At 38.3% G+C, this 16,007-nt stretch overlaps 1 long non-coding RNA gene across 1 annotated transcript; it reads left to right on the top strand.

The window, feature by feature from the left end:
* Nucleotides 1-13,035: 13,035 nt before the first annotated feature.
* Nucleotides 13,036-15,429, top strand: LOC137199580 (uncharacterized). The gene is made up of 3 exons (XR_010931808.1): nucleotides 13,036-13,207; nucleotides 13,425-13,585; nucleotides 14,400-15,429. It is a non-coding gene; the product is annotated as an uncharacterized lncRNA (long non-coding RNA).
* Nucleotides 15,430-16,007: the final 578 nt, after the last annotated feature.

Raw genomic sequence — 16,007 nt, 5'->3', positions numbered from 1 at the left:
TACTGTATTGCTCTGTTGACCAACAATGCATACATAAACACACAACTTTTCATCAAGAGCTTAAGTGTCCAGTGAAGAAGGATACACTGGAAACCTTGGTGGCTAAATGCAAACTTTCAGCTTTGTACACAGTGGTTGGTCATGTGAGAAGGTGCTTTAGCTCCATATTTTCTCTGCCTGAATCTCCTGGCTTTGCTCCTCCTGCTGAAGCCAACCCCCTGGCAGACATCACCAGTCACCGCTGAGCCATCAGGTGAGATTGATGCTAAACTTAGATGGCGCCATCTGTCATTTTGACACAGGCACAGGTTGTTTCGAAAACCACCTGGATTCACTTCTCTGTGGACCCTTGCACCCCTCCAAGTCTCTCCCTCTCTGTCTCCATATTGGTGAACAAACAGGCAGTGCAGGAGGTTAAGGAAACCTTAACAACGAAAAAACACTCACAACTTACAGTCTTAAAACAATGTAACATGGGCCTGTCTACTTAGAAAAATGGTAATTTATGTAGTACTGTCTGTACTTATATTTGGGTACTGGTGATACATTGGCCCTTTAAATTAGACCCTGGAGATGTATAACTTCTTGTAAAACCAAACTTTTATATAACTCCAATATACTTATTTGGGTTTTTCTGGGCACCACTCACAGATATAATGCATATGAAAATCCGTTGTACTAAACATGTTTTACAACTCATGTCTCTGAAACTCCAAACAGGAGTAATTCTTCACTTTCTGTAGTTGACTTCTGTTATCAGTTCAAAATAATGGTCAAGCAATTCTCTCAAAATACGGAAAGTCGTGAATTATCAAGGTGATAAAACGATGATAAGTATATTTTTGAGCTGTTAAAGAGGGACCAGGGTTTTCAGAACCTCCAAAAAGAACATTAAGGTTAAGTGAGCTAACATTTTCACTGAGGTAAAAAGTTTTATTTTACACATTTATTGAGATCTGTTACTGTAACTGTTATATACAGAATGGCTTCTTCACAGAAGACTGTGGTTGCAAATCCCTGTCACCCTGGGGAGAGGTTATGTCAAAAACATGTTGAGATCATATTCGTAATTCCATGAAACAGCACTTCACAACCTTTGCGCCACCTTACGACTGACTGAATAAGCCCTTTCCCCACTGAAAAGGCAGCTTGGTTTGATAGTATGTGGATCAGTTCCCTTCAAATTCGCCACAGGCCTTTCTGATCCTTCTCAGCTGAGGAGGCAGAAGTGAAGTCGGCTGCACATGATCTTCAAACAACCTTCACATCGCTGCTTGTTGTGCTTTTCTTCTGTACCCTATCAAGTGACTCAACTGTGGAGAAAAAAAGTCCCAGGTACCGACTCCTAGAGGCATGGGAGCCTCAAAAAAATCCCTCAGAAAGAGCAAGATGAAATGGATAACCATTGACCTTGCTGGAGCTAATCTATGCTAATGCATGGTAATTATTAGACTTTGAGGTGATGGTTTGAAAGAAATCCACAGAGGCTAAGTCTTCATTTATATGGTCTGTGCAAGATGAGGCTGGCTTTGACTGTGAATAATAGATAATGTGGTTAATTTAAAGCCAGGATGAGATTAATCAGTCTGAAAGTATGAGATGAGGAGAGGAGAGTAAGCGTTATACATGAGGATGTAAGAAGAGGTCGACTCGCTCCTCCTGTGTTGCCCCTCCAGTCTCACAGGATGTAACACTTCAGCCCGATGCCTGTCCGGTTGAGAGTGACAGCTTGGTGATGAGGTGCTGGGTATGTTAATGTATGCCAAGCTGCTTAGACACATCTTGTCAAGCTGTCAGTTCAGAGACACATGGAGAACATACAGTCTGTGTCTATACTTATCCCATGCCATAACAAAGGCTGTACATTATCATCTATATAATGTGTCACATAAATATGGCCATAACAGCAAACTGTTATTTATGAGAAAGCGTTGCAACAGCAAGAGAAGAGGTGGGAGAGGATATCTATTACAGTGTACAAGTGTCAGTGCTTAGTATGTGGGCGTGTGAGGGAATGAGTGATACTGGAGCTGTACAGTATCATCAGGAGCCTTTAGACGTCTCTAAAATACAGCTTCACTTCTCCATCAAAGCCAAGATTGTGCTGATACAAAAAAAATAAGCATTCTCACATGTTTATTCCTGCAGCTCCTCACAATACTGTTATGGTATGCTACACTTTGTATTAGACCAATGTTTGGGGCTATCAATCACTCAACTCAGTATCTCTTGAGAGGTCTGATATTAAATTAAGATTTGGTTTCTGGTTCTGGTTTCCCCCCTCTATATGCACTGTGGAAGTAGCTGGAGTTGGGCCAGACATCCTTATCCTGAATTTTGGATTGCTACATTGTATGCTAAAGCACTGAACACCTGTCAGTGACCTACTGTACCAAACCCCTGTATGGTGGCCCTGGGATGTAAAAAACAACGTTTCAGGAACCACATTGACAAATCAAAAAACAATGTTTCAGAAAACATATTTCAGTCCTATGTCTTTCAAGTGTTCAAGGGTTCAGAGAGACATTTTGACATTGTGATATGTGTGATATGAGAGCAAATGGAGAATAACAGAATTTGAATACCCTCTGTTGAAATATCCCATTATTTTTTCATTCTTTTCTTCCATTCTTTCAAACTCAGCTTAAAATGTGTGTATTGATACTACCGAGAAGTTACAAAGCGAGTATCAGGAAACAGCAAATGATGTCTAGAGGGCAAGACAAGGATGTAAGTAACTTTATTTATATAGCACCTTTCGAGAGCAGAGACGTCACAAAGTGCTCCACAGAAGAAATAAAGCATAAAAATACATAGAGACATAAAGCACAATAAAAACAGAATTAGAAAGAAAATAGTAAAATTATACAAAGTCAAATCTAAACAAATGGGTCTTGTGATGCTTTTTAAAGGTGTTCACAGAGTCCACAGATCTTAAGCCCAGGCAATGCCAGGCAGCACATCTGTGGGTGTGACCAAACCTTGATTTTCTAAGAACTCTGACTTGACGTGGGTTCTGTCCAATCTAATACAAGAATTGTTGTCCCTACCTTTTCCATTTTGTGAAATGCTGTGTTTTCTGATTTGTTGTTGTGTTTTCTGATTTGTTAATGTATTTTTGGTTTTGTTGCTGTCTTTTCTGTTTTGTTGTGTTTTTTTGACTTGTTAAAGGTCCAGTGTGTAGAATTTAGCGGCATCTAGTGGTGAGGTTGCAGATTGCAACCAAATAAATACCCCTCCCGTCACCCTCCCCTTCCAAGCATGTACGAGAATCTACTGTGGCCATGAAAAATGTGAAAGGCCCTCTCTAGAGCCAGTGTTTGATTTGTCCGTTCTGGGCTACTGTAGAAACATGGCAGCCTCTGTGGAAGAGGACCCGCTCCCTATACAAAGGGCTCATTCTAAGGTAACAAAAAGACAACAATTATTATTTTCATGACTTTATACACTAATTAAAACATACTTATGTAATATGTAATATTACATTCCATTTTTGCAAAGTCCGTTTTGTTAGATGCCACTAAATTCTACACACTGCACCTTTACTGTGTTTTCTAAAACTGTTTTTTTCTGATTTGTTAATGTGTTTTCTGAAATGTTGTGTTTTTGTGTTTTGCACTCAGGGCCAACATACACATCAGACACAAAACTTATTTCTTTGAAAATCAGAAAGTGTTTTTTCTAAGTCATTACAGTGATGTTACCAGCAGTCAGGACATCGACCTGGCTGTGCAGCAAGGAGCTGAAGTCAAAAGTTTAATGGTTGTCCCTTGGTGAATTAGCTCATGACAGTAGTCCACAATAGGGAAAGAATAATGGAGATGCATTAGCTTGCTGCAGGTTAGTGTTAATTTGTTTTTTCTGACTTATATGATTAGGTTGTTATTGGAATCAATAACCTAAGGAACAACCTAATGTTTCCTGTTCCCAGAAGAAGAAAGAGTGCTTGTTCTTGTCAGTTCCACAGCCTGCCTCTGCCTGACTCCACAACATTTTTGTTGAAATCTTATGTTGATTAAAAGAGGCATCGATATGGCAAAAGGTGTCAGAGCATATCATGAATTGTGCTGCGTTTCTGTCGTCTATAATACAGTCTGACACTGGAATGATGAATGTTTTTGATGGTGACTGCTTGAGCACACAAGCAGGATGGAGATTTATTCTCTGGTTTGATGACTATGTGATTAACTGACAGCTGTCATAACACTAACAGAGATTTTACAGAGATTTCACCAACAGGCACTGTGTGATTTCTTCTTGATAACATATAAGAGGGAAGAAAGGTTGATGAAAAAACGATTTTAGGTAGACTGCTACCATGGCAACAGCAGGCTGTAATGGATTTGGACAGCACTTTTGGCTCGTGGCTGCCATTTCTGGCCCTCGATTTGGCTTATTTATTTCTTGGGTCTTCTTCTATCTCACTTTTTTTCTCACACAAGCATACACCCACAAACATATGCTTTCTCACTCTCATTACTCTCATTATTCTCATGCTCATCACAGATCCTTGTCAATCCAGAAAATATCATCTGATGAGGAGTGCACAGAGCTGCACCTACAGCTCTGGCTAATCAGAACAATTAAACAAGTTGATAAGCCCTGTAAGCAGAATCATTTTTGATGGGATAGCATTAAATTTCCTGCAATTGACAGGGGGTAGTTAACTGATGATATGTATCTATGATAAGATTCAATTTGTTAATTTCCCTCCAAATCAGAGTCATAATTGAAAGTTTTCCCACTGATTCATCTGTCTCGCTTGTTAAGATACAAAGTGCAGGTGAAATTCAAAAGAAGTCACATGTAATCCATTTCTACATTAAGCTCTCCTTTCTACCTCCAATCACATGAGATGGTTAATAGCGTTCCAAGTGTGACAGGGAACAGAGAGTCTTTAATGCAATCTCGGGGGGCTTCACCACCCCCTGATGCTGCAGCAGCCTCAGTGAAAATGCTTCATTATTGTTACTCCATGATGGGAGCTCAGGATCACTTGTCATCCAAAAGGCAGGAGCCCTATTCTTTTGATTTAGTATCGCTGTTCAGTGGATGGCTGGGTCTCTCTCTCTCTCTCTCTCTCTCTCTCTCCCTCTATCTATCTATCTATCTCTCTCTCTCTCTCTTTCTCAGTCTCTTCTATGACGCTGGAGGACAGACAAAGTCTCTGTCTCTGCCTGTCATCTCATATAGAAAACATCCGTAGAAAAAGGAGGGAATTTACAATGAAGTTGCCCTTTAAACAAGATGGCTAGAGCCCTGCCCACCTGTGCCCTGTGCCAAATCTCTGAAGTATTAAGCTTATAATTGTTATTTTTAAATCAGGAAAGTTGACAGAGAACAGATTGATACAGTCTTTACACTTTTTAGGGACTGTGCAAAAATTATTTGGGTGAAGAGGGGAGATTAAAATTATGTTTCACTTCCGATTAAGAGCAAAGCCTTCCCCAGTATTTTCTTTGAAAACCCCCTCTTGACTCTTGACTTAGAAAAAAACACTGCACCCTCCTGCTCCTAAACAGCCCAAGGTAATAAAGCATAAAGAATTTAAGATGCTATACCCCAATTAAACACTTAATATCTTAAGAGAACAGGCACACATTAATTAAAGTTATAACAAAATTATGGAATGGCATGGGAGGCTGCTGAGGGTCAGTCATGATTCAATCAGCACTCGATCCCACTAGTGGAAAGTCCCCAAAACCTGAAGAAAGGAGGGAGAGAAAACCTCAGGCATTTCTAGGGGTTTTGGGCATTGTATAAATATGTAATATATAAATCTTGTAATGTCTGTCTGTTGTTCCTCTTGCTCAATAATGACATAAAGAGACGGCTAGCCAGACATGAATATTTGTTTCCTATACATATGGCATACATTAACAAATTTCTTAAAAGCCACTAAAAGAACAGATATTACCACACCCACAGAATGAGTAACAGCGGCACCATCTCTGGCTCATAAGTGACTTGAGCACTGCAATATTTCCATCCTTCCCCACACTCCAAATAAAACTAAGGTCTTGCGCAAGCTTGATTGTTTCCTGACTTCCTGAATCCCTGACTAATGAAAATAAATCTGAATCTGTCCTCATCCTGAAAAAGAAACAGCAGAATAAGTTGTTTTAACAAAGGAGATAACTTTGTTTCCCGCTTCCAACCATGAGTTTCCAATTTTCAACCATGAGTCAACACTGTTCTTTTCAAAACTATTACCACGATCATCCCCTAACCTTAACCACACGGTTATTGTTGTGACCATGACAACGAAGGTCTCCTAACGCTAAGGAAGTAGTAATATTAACCCAAACCACAATGTTTTCCTAACCTTATAAGTATTTATTTTAACCCAAACCATGATCTTGTCCTCAACCTAACCAAATGTCTTGACTTTTTTTTTGCTTAAACCTAATCTGGCGTTAACCATAGCACTGTCACATCATAAAATGTGTTTACTCAACATTTTATTTGCTCTATTTACTGTAAAATGCATGTTTATGACCCATGGCATACACCATGTATGTTTTAAATTTCTTTTTTATGTAATAAATCTCACAAGGAAAGGCTAAAATAAAATACAAATCTGAAATTAAAAAAAAAAAAGTGAATTAAATCAAAGACCGTTCCCTGTTCTCCCAAAAAATATGATTGCAATTTGTTCCCCTATTCTGACCTTCACCCCAGACCCCCTCAATAATTTTCATGCAGTCCCTAACAAGGCAGTATCAGCCTGGCAGTGTAGGGTGGCAGTGAAACAGGAAAAACATATCTGACCTGGAAAAACAACCGGCACAGCTGTTCTTGTGCTGTTGGATGCAGAGAAACACCTGCGAGTCACAGGCAAACTTCTTCAATCATTAATCGCAGAGCAGATATGACATTTGACCAAGACGCAGAAACCTCATCATAGAATATAGTTCAGCAGATGTGCTATTGAATGGAAGTCTCAGAAAGTACTGGAGGAGTCCTGGGAATAAGATGCAAATCCCTCAGCGGACCACTGCCACCGTTCTGTCACTACACAGAATATGATTGGATATCAGCATGCAGAACATGCAGTCTACCACCATTTGCCTGACACGTCCATTGGCAGACACAGTTAAGTCTCACTCACACAGTTGCTGGCCAAAATTAAAGTGGAAACCACTCTGGGGGCTAATGGGGGAGACACTGAACAGAGAGCAAGATAAGTAGAGAGACAGATAGACGGATGCACAGGCTGACAGAAAATGACAGGATGACTGAGAAGAGTAAAAATGCAGGAGAATGGGGAGGAGAAAGATCAGGATTAACAGTGGAAGCCTCTGTCTTTTCGTCTGGGTTGTGATGAATGGTTGACAGGTGTTCTCTCAGAGCAGAGCAGAGACTGATCGATTCTGATCTTTGTCATCTCTCGCTCACTCAGAAACATTGGCAAGTTTGTCAAGGAGCAGAGAGATTGTTTTCTGTTTGTGGCTATTCTTATATCTACCATGTTATTGATGACAACACCTGTAAGGTCAAAGGCAGTGTTGGTATGTAAAGTAAAGTAAAAATCTCGGGTTCAAAATATCACTTAAGTAAAAGTATGGAAGTATTTTATCCCCTGTTAATGTTAAAATTATTATTATTATTGATTTGTTATAAGCAGCATCTTAATGTTGTTGCTGGTCGCAGTGGAGTTCATTTTAACTATGTCAGAGTGGAAATGCACTATATTTTATAAAGTGATCACATGTTTTATATGTAAATTTGTAAAGTAATTATAGTTACCATAGCTGTCAAATAATTTAGTGGAGTAAAAATTACAATATATTATCTACTATTATTATTAAGTATAGCAGAAAATGGAAATACTCAGGTAAAGCACTTGAGTGTATTTCTTGGAGGCTTTAAGGCAAATTACAGTAGATTTGTCTATCAGAATTATCAAATTTTAGACAGGTCAAATGAGACTCTGTTTTAGTCAGAAATTCTTAAATTCACATGCTCAATGTGGACATACTCAAATCAATATTTTTTGTAGCCTCAGATAAATATCATCTGATGAAAGCTATATGGACAAAATAGGTTTAAATGTATTTCTATACATGATCTAATGTACAATGTCAATTTTCAAAAGTAGAGGGGTGTCTGTCCTCTCACTTTTAGTGTTTTGTCTTTTTATTTTCCAACACAACACAGAACACTTTATCTTATGTCCAGTAGAGGGCTACATATGTATATATGTATTTATTATTTTTATATTGATGTTCCAAGATATTGAAGATAAAGTAGATGCATTACTGTATATTGTAGACTCAGAATTGGAATCGGCATTACTGGCAAAATGTATTTAACCATACAAGGAATTTGATTTCAGTTTTCAGTAGTTCTAAATATATTTACACACAGTACCAAGACAACAAGATTTACTGTATTTGCTTAATAGTTTAATCATTGTGAGTAATATTTACATTACATGGATAAGAAGCAACTTAATTTCTCATATGAACGTTAAAAGAGTGAAAGCCTTGAAAAACAGTCACATTCACATTGTTTTTTGTTTGGTATTAGGTTAAGATTTGGCCTTTTCAGTTAGAAGAGATGTTTCTGTGTTCAGTGAAATACAGGAGGCAGAGTAAAGATATACAGTAGCAATCCTCTCTGTACGTATCACCATGTTGTCAAAAGTCATTCAGTAAAACAAGCAGTCATCTCTTTTTGTCCCTCTGAGGCTAACACTGGCCATGTTGTCTGTCAGTCTGCATCAGAGTGAAAAAGGCAGAAGGCTCAACTGTCTAAGATAAGACCTGATATCTGTGTGTTTTCATTTTAATTTTCATCCATCATAGATTCCCTTACAGTGTAAAATCTCTATTGTGAAAATGTCATAAAGTCAGAATAAGAAACTTTCCACTGTGTCATTGTGTCATACAATGTGGACTTAATTACAGATGTTTTTCAAAAAGAGGAACTGCTTAAAAGGCTGCATGATGTTTTTACAGCATATAAAAACTTACCATACGTGGTCTGATGCAAACCACAGTTGATAAAATTATATTATTGCTTTATAGCATTTTGCAGATGTTGACAGAAGTGGACCATCATTTGATGTAGAAATAGTCCAGTTAAATCATTTGGAGTTATAACCACCTACGTACACACTCTGCAAGCGGCAGATCAAATATTCATTCCCAATCTAGTGGATTTCTCCCACATAGTTTACATCTCACATACTACTATAAACTATAAACACCCACAGCCACGGAAGCAACATTTCTGCCTGGTCTGCAGACATAAACACATTTATTTCACCATAAATGGCAAATATCCTGACGCACCTAGTATTATTATTTTTCCGTTCTGACGTTCAAAGTAAAGTGTAAAAAGAGTGAAAACAAGCTAAAATTTAAACAGACACGTGGATGGCAGCCGCCCACTGTTTGCTGACTCAAAGTATTGCATAGTGTCTTGTGATTGCTGGTATATTTATGAAAAAAGGATGTTAAATCTAATCCTATTTTTATTGCTTCACATCTGTTTGGCTAATTTTCTGTTGACTAACTTTGAAAGCAAGATGAAAATGATACATGAAAATTAGAGAGGAAAATATAACAGAAGACACAGATCCCTTTCCAAAACCTGCATCACCATGTTGTATAGAAACAGCTCATATTACAGCCCTTGTTTCTATAACAGTAAAAACAGCATTATTTGGTGGTCTGTGTGTTTTCTGCCTGGAACATTTGTGAAGAAAGACGCACAGCATCAAAAGGAGGGCTTGAATGTTACTTTGAAGAAATGGATTTGTGTTCCATGGCTGGCTGCATTAGTGGTATCACACAGTGCTCGTCAAAGCTGCATTAGTGGTTTCAGGCAAGAGCCAAGGCCTGTGGCTACTCCCAGTGTCAAATCCTGGAGTTTGTTTGATTCCGTCTCTTATGAGGTCTCACTCACTCTCCCTTTGATGGCCTGATTCTACCAGACAGCTATGAAAGCAATATATAAACTAAACAAGGAGCCGTGCCTCATTGTCTCAAATCTGTGAGTTATGAAAGAAGGCACGGGGGTGGGATCAGCACCGGGTAATGAAGCTTGCAGCCTGGAAAAGAACGTTAAGGGACGGGCAGGAGGAGACAGGAAATGAGCTGAGTATTTTCAAAGAGAAGCATGAGCCTTGCCGCCCCCTCGTCCAGACATTTGTTACATACCCCATTACACACCACTGAGAAATAACTAACAGGAACAGACAGAGCTGTAGTCTGCTTTCATGATTACTCAAGGATCTCTCAGTTTGCTATAATAAATTACTATAAAGTCAGTTTATGTAATGTCAAGGAATCATAGATTTAAAGATTGTGTATCTATAAACACATGAATGATTGGACCAGGGTAGGAGTTTAAATCACCTATATTAGCCTGAAGTGACAACACTGTTAGTCTGTCTAGAAAATGTTATGTTTGGACAAAGGCATAGTACTTTGAACAGCCATATTCCCTCTAAAAAACGCAACATATTTTCTCCCTCATACCATAGCCATGCTGACAATTAAGATTTTATTTACTGAGGTTTTGAGATAACCACCGATTAGACTTCTGTCGCCACCGCATAGAGGTGAATAGAATTGTTTGTGGTGCTCAGATTATTGGAAAATCACATTTGGAAAAACTAACTGCTGCTTGTCTTCCCAAAAACAATGTCTTGGTTATTAACATGAACCACAGACCTTACCGTCAACCTATTACTGTCAACATACTTTTTCTTTTCTTTTTACCTTTTGTAGAAAGTTGTTTCATAACTGTCCACAAGACAACAGAGACAAGCTGTCCCATTTTATTTTAAATTTAGTTTTGCACAGTATAATTCACTGCAGCAGGAAGTGGAACATGCACACAACGTTAGATGACAAACAGTAAAAGTTTTTACAGCACAGTCACTGTTTGAATTGGCAGTAGTTTACTATTGTTACTGAAATGTTGGCAAGAACTGTTGAGAGCATGTACTAAAAGCATGGGTTATTTGTGAGCAGCAACAGTGCAGATTACTCTGTAAAAACAAAGTAGTAAATAAAACCAGAGGGGCATTTCTTACAAAGAGAGAGTGCATATCTTTAATTAAACAGTTTGTGCAATTAATTTCATGGTGCTATGATAAGTGCAGTATTTGTACTTTTAAGTGATCAGTTGTTCTTTTTCATTTCTTTTTTCCCCGTTTTGCCTCATTCTGTCTTGCCTTTTTATCAAGCCTGTTAGAATGACTGAAGAAATTCTGCAAGAAAATAGTAGTTTTCTTGCATTGATGATGCTTCCAGTCATTTTTTTTAAAGCGCTACCAAAAATCAATATTTGATTACATAAAATACCAATTAAGCTTTCCATGTTAATTTGTGGTTGTGAGATACTTAATTGATTAGGGTTTATAGAAATGTGTGATATAGATTATGGATCAATTGCTCTTGAAATTGGAAATGAAGGGCCCATAAAAACATTTATTCCTGTCCCTAAAAGTGATATATGCTACAGTTGACATCAAGAATAGTCCCTACCCACAAATAAAAACTGTTGTTCATGCCATTACGTTCAAGTTACAATAAGTCTTGTCAAAATACACAGAGTCAGTAGGTCTGCAAAGAAAAGAAAACAAACAAACACATAAAAAGAAAGAAACTGATGAGCAAACCAATGCTTAATGGTAAGAGAGCAGACCAGAGATGCATACAGGTCTGGTAAGAGGTTGGCAGAAGACCAAATACTTTATCAAATGGTAGAAACAAACCTATAAGAACAAGCATACTGTAGTTGAATATGTAGGAGCAACAGGAGGATTATCATTGAATCAATATCAATCCAAAACCTGAAAAATGCATGATGTTGATATTTAAAATAATATTTTGATCAGCCCTGGCTATTAGAAGACTGCTGCTATTTATAAAAAAAGCTGGTGTTACATAACTACTTTTGTTCTATTGTTTGGTATCCCGTTTCCCTTGCTATACATTTGGTTCTAAGAAAATGTCATGGAAAGGTTTCACAAGTTTGTTTTTTTTTAACAGCAGAGTCAATACAATGCACTAAACAGAGGTACACAGACCATTCAATCATACAAATGAATAAAAACATCCATCAGATAAGACATCTGCTTTTGATTCTTATCTCAAGAAACAAGGGGAGGGTGGATGAGAAAAGGAAGAAACAATCTATCCATTGCAACATGAGGAAGTTTCATTACGTGGATGTTATTAGATTGTATGACAAACAACCTGCTATACCATTTCATGGGAAATGAATGGTGGGTGAGAGAACGGCGCCAGCACATTCTGACTGAATGCTGATTGGCTCCCACCTGCTGGAGGTCACTCTGAGGTCAACGGCTGCCATTCAGACTATTACTAAGATTTTCTTGAATATTTAGTGAATGATTCATGTGTATTAACAGTTACAATTCTAATGTATCCTTTACAGAATATCTTGAAGTGGTTCTCGAATGTCTCTGAGCATGTAGGACAAACAGGAAGTGGGGAAATGCATCATTGCAACATTATTTCAAGGAAGTCAACAATCTTATTATAGTGTGCCATTCTGGTCACTGACTTCCTCGTTGTGATGCATTTATTGCACATTAATCATGTGAATGTGACACACCAGATCGGTTTTCACACATTATTGACTGCCCTTAAGCCTTTTGTCTATTCCAATCAATGCTAACTTGAAAATGGCCTTTGGTTTAGAGTACACTCACCCAATTTAGCTGTACTGTGAGATCTTAATGTCTCTCAAACTGCCACGGTGTTCATCCAAATGCTGTCTCTGAGATAAATGAAAATAGATTTTAGTTTGGTAGATTAGGGTGAATTGTTGGAAGAGATTGGAGGGTCAGTATTGACATCAAACAGGGCAAGTCAGGGCAAGTTTATTTGTACAGCACATTTCAACAACAAGGCAGTTCAAAGTGCTTTACATAAAACGTTAAAAGCATTAAGATAAAGTGCGAAAGAAACACATTATAAAAGGACATTTTAATACAAATAAAAATAGTTAGCGTTAAAGGTCCAGTGTGTAATATGTGTGGTATTTAGCGGCCTCTAATGGTGAGGTTCTAGATTGAAGCACTCCGCCGCTAACCCCTCGCCTCCCTAAGACTTTGGAGAGATTCCAGAAGCTACAGTGGCCTTCAAGGACAAGAAGCTATTTGCTGAAGATGTCATCTTCCACAACAACTTCGAGCATTTCTAACAAGTCAAGCGATGAGGTGAAGATGTTATTTAATTATTTAGTCTATAATACTATAAGTTATAGCTCACAAGTAAGATAGCAGTTACGAGTGTTTTATTGTTTTGGTAATACAAGCTAACATTAGCAATGTCGTGCTAAACAAAACTTATGTTATTTTATTCTAACGTTAGGCATTATTGATAGTGAGATAGCATTGGCAGGATAACGTTACATATTTTATTATCCGTTTGCAGAGTCAAGTACTGGAGGTTAGAGGAGGAGGAAGAGGGCGAGAAAGAGGGCGAGTTAGCGGTTCTGCTGCAGGCAGGGCCAGGCGAGGGAGGAGAGCAAACACCGGCACCGCAGAAGCAGGGCAAGAGGCTGGAAACCCTCCAAAGGGACTGAAGCGACTGAGGTTTGTGAGGTTATTTATACAATTATTTTATCATATTCCTACCCATTCTGCACGATATTAAAAATGCCAATACAACACAAAGTGGTATTTACATAGCAGCTCTGTGCTTTACATTACTGTAGTCTGTATAGTTTGATGTGTTATCAGTGTAATGTGAGTCAGTAGCCCCTTTTACACAGCCCTTTCAAGGCGGGAATACTGCGTCTGTAATCCGCCTTGCTGTTCTGTTTAGCCCGTATTCAGACCAAATCAAGCAGTGCAGCGCACAGCTGCAGGGTTGAAGAGGTGTGTGAGTGTGTTTGTGCTTTAGAAACTGGCTGCTGTGAAACAATCAGAAAATAACGTTTATCGATCTGGTTCACCAGCTTCCCCACTAACGTTACTAGCGCTCCCTCTCTTCATTCACCCTCTAGCTCACTTGACCACAGCTGCTCTCTCTCTCTCTTTCTCTCGTCTTTTTAAAATGAGTCGGAAGCCAACAGAAAAGTCTAACTTTACTTTTTACGTTATCAAATGAAGAGAAATGTCCTCCCCTTGGATCCTCTTTATGGCTATAATGCGGGTTCTCTGTATAAAAGAGGCTACTTAAAACATCAGCAACACTACTGAATGATTATATAAATACTATATAGGAACAGTATCAAGCAGCAATATTTTGACTTTTTTAAAAAATCATGTTATTGTTGTAGACATGTTTGGGAACACCGGACAGCCTACAATCCATATTCCGCACACCATTACCATATTTCCAAAATATTATGAAACTTATAACCTATAAAGCCTTATCTGTGTTTTTCCTGTTTTATTTTTTCAGAAACTTCTTGAGGAGATGACCTTGGAGGAGCACAGGCAGCTCACCAGTGAACTGCTTCAGAGGCAGCCAGGGTTCATTTTTGATGCCTTCATGATGCATCAGTGCAGGCATGGTGTCCCACCATTTGCTGGAGTGCCAGGGGTACCATGGTGTACTTGTAGTAACTGTACAGACATGCCTACGGACCAAGAGAGGAAATGCTGTGGCCAGTACCCTGCAGATTGTGTGATAATGATACCGCACTTCTCCCAGTTCTGTCTTGAAAATGCTTTTTATGCATTCACAGGCGGTACTGGGAGGACATTTTGGTATTTGGCCAAACCAGGAAGCCTGGGGATGACAACCGGGAGTACCGTTATGCTGCCTATAGACATTTCATCTATTGACAGCATGGCTCTTTAGGCCAGGGAAACCGACTTGTCATCCCCAGTTGCTGTGTTTGGAGGATCAGGGACAAGTTCCCTGGTCTTCCAAAGACATCACGCTGGTTTCACACCTGGCCTCTGAGTTTCCCTCCAGGTCCTCTGGAACGTCCACACAGTGTCTCAGGTACTCACACACCTGCCTGTTCATCATCAAGGCATCAAATCATCTCATATTTATTTGTTACATTTCTGATATTTTATTTATTTTATACTTGTTCTATACATTTTCTATATTTATATATTTTCTGGATAATTATTAAACTTTTTTTATATATATTCATATTTGTTCAACTTAAATTTGCAAGTTTACCAAATAAAAGATATTCATCAGATGTGCTGTGATAATTGCAATGATAAACATATTAATATATACTTATACATTGACAGTATTTCCCTGCAGTCAGTATATTGTCATTACCACTTCCACCATTAATTTATATTGTCATTATTTATATTTGGAAAGCAACATAAAACAGTAGTGAAGTTGGAATACCACTGATCCTCAGAACAGGGCAATGTAGTACATGTTATGGATTAATTTACATTGCCACTTCAGGTTATGTTAACTGTAATTCACTAGTTTGAACCACAAAATAAAAATATAAAAACAACACTAAGAATAACAGAAACATTTTTGGACATCCTTTTCAATCTGGACAATAAAAGGATAACATAAACATGCAGCTTTTACTGTTCAAACACAAACATATTGACAGCTTATTCTGTGTTCTTCAGAGTTGATTCTGATAAAGACAGAATAATCTATCAAATCATTAGCCTGTTTGAACACTAAAAGCAGTGTGATTAAACTTATCCGATCACCTTCCAGCAGTCAAATTGCTGCACATATAATAGCTGACAAGGGTCAGACCGATACCACACCAAAGGTATTCAATTTACTGCTCTGGATGAAGATGCTCTCATGGCAGGAACAACACCCATGATTCACTGGCACTGTTGTTCCTCATCTGCTCCAGGAGTTGTCTGTAGAGCAGCAGCTGCATGGAAAATTGCTTCTGTGGAAGACAGTACCATTACACATAGAGATAATTTACTATTTCATACATTTTATACAGTTGTACATGTGAAAATAGTGCTATTTAACCAAGACTAGGACTTACAGGGTAAGTTAATATGCTACATAGGCAAACAAATGTGTATCACTTACCTAGACCTCTCCTGG

This window comes from Thunnus thynnus, chromosome 16, assembly GCF_963924715.1.
Source record: "Thunnus thynnus chromosome 16, fThuThy2.1, whole genome shotgun sequence".
Taxonomy (NCBI): Eukaryota; Metazoa; Chordata; class Actinopteri; order Scombriformes; family Scombridae; genus Thunnus; species Thunnus thynnus.
This window is presented reverse-complemented; position numbering and strand designations above follow the sequence as displayed.